Source organism: Pygoscelis adeliae, unplaced genomic scaffold (genome assembly GCF_000699105.1).
Source record: "Pygoscelis adeliae isolate BGI_AS28 unplaced genomic scaffold, ASM69910v1 Scaffold458, whole genome shotgun sequence".
In the NCBI taxonomy this organism is placed as follows: domain Eukaryota; kingdom Metazoa; phylum Chordata; class Aves; order Sphenisciformes; family Spheniscidae; genus Pygoscelis; species Pygoscelis adeliae.
This window is the reverse complement of record NW_008825352.1, coordinates 428,640-430,425: the sequence shown is the minus strand read 5'-3', so window position 1 is coordinate 430,425 and position 1,786 is coordinate 428,640.

Sequence of the window (1,786 nt, the reverse complement as noted above, 5' to 3'; positions counted from 1 at the left end):
GCCTCCCTTGCTGGGTACGTCACGGCCCACTGAAGCCCTCTCATGTCGTATCCCCCCATGTCCTTGCCGGGCCGAAGCCACCCAAGGACCCAGGCGTTTCCAAAAGGAGCCCGGCCGAGCTGCGGGGGGGTTGGGGGGGGGGGGGGGGGGGGGAGATGCTGGCGGGGAGGCAGAGGAGCCGGCAGCCCCTGGGGCTCGGGGTGCCTGGGCAGTCAGCCACCCTGCGCGCGCATCTGGGGATTGGAATGGAAAGGCGATTCCTTTCTGGCTTCTGGCACTGGGGTTTCTAGCCCACAGCTCTCTGGTCCGCTGCTGTCAGTACAGGAGGGGACTGCGGAGGCTCCGTGAGCAGCACCTCCCGCCACCTCTTTTGGCTGACCCTCCATACCTGGTTCCCCCCCCAACTAGTGAAAGGCCCGTGCGTGTCGGGGTCGGGTCCTTCTCCTGACGGGGTGCTGGGTGCCGCAGGTCCGTATCCTTTTGCGCGATTGCCTGTTGTAACGCATGCCAGCACTGCTTTGAAGCCCCCAGTTGAAGAAGCAAGAGCGAGCACGTGGTGCGCTGGGGTGCTGCGTCCGTAACGCACGTCCCCTGCAGCCCTGGCCGGTGAGAGACTGCAGAGATGCCGCCTCCATCAGTGCCTGGCCCCGTGGCTGAGGCTGCATCGGGCTGGCTGCAGCTCCCTTTGGGTTTTGGAGCCGCCCTCGAAGGTCTCTGCACCGAGAAGCTCAAGGAGCCACATACGACGGCTGTGAAAGCCAGCCTCGGGGCTGGGGAGAACCGAGCAGCCGGTTCCCCCCTTCCCACGGCGGAGTCGAGCCCGGGCTGTGCAAGGGACCTCCTCTGAGAGCGCCTGGCCCCGGGGAGCCGCAGGTTTTCCAAAGGGTACGTGAATGAGAGATGCAGTTAGCACAGGCGGGAGCCTGAAGAATCTGCAGATGGAGAGCGCTCGGGAGTCGGAGGACTTCTGGAGGCTCCGGACTATGGCTGGGTGCCTGCCGGGAGCTACGGGTGGGCGATATCCCCTCTGAAAACCGGGTGGAGAGCTCGGCGCGTCTTTGGCGAGGAACCGGTAGCCCTGGTATTTCTCTAGCCGGGAACTAGGAGATGTCCTCAGCCTCGGCGCCGCTCAGGCACGGCTGGAAAGGGAAGCGGCCTGGAAGGGCGGTGGGGATCGCTCCCGAGAAACTTGGGTGCCAGTGGGGATCTGTTCCTCCCCGCAGCCGTGCGGGGCGCGGAGAAGGAGTCCTCCCTCCCGCGCACTGCCCCGCCGGCTGCCTCTCCTCCCAGACAAAGCCCGGTTTCCAGAGAAGCCCACCTACCCGGTAGTTAGCGGAGTCATGTGGCTGCAGCACTTAATTAATAAAAAGCCGATATAAATTCCAGCAAGCATGTGGGGAGGAGGACATTGAGGCGGAGAGCGGTAGCGGCGCTCCCAGCGAGCTCGGTGGAGCAGCGAGCGGCAAGCCCCCTCTCCGCTCGGAGAGGTCAGTGCTCACAAGGGGAAGGGTCTGGGGGGCCTTCGGGGCGCCGATACCCACGGCCGTGGGGCTCCCCACACGGCGCGGAGGGGTCTCTCCCGGCAAAGAGCTGGGTGGCTTTGAGGGGACGAGGAGGTGAGGAGCGGCCAGCACAGCTCTGGGCTGCCGGAGCCAGGGCCGGAGCCCCAGGGCTGCCAAGGCAGCAGGCGCTGGGTTTCACGGGACCCGGCTGAAGGGCTGGCGGCTGGAGAGCGGGGGCAGAAAGCGGGACGGGGAGAGGGAGGCGGTACGGGGGAGCTGGGCGA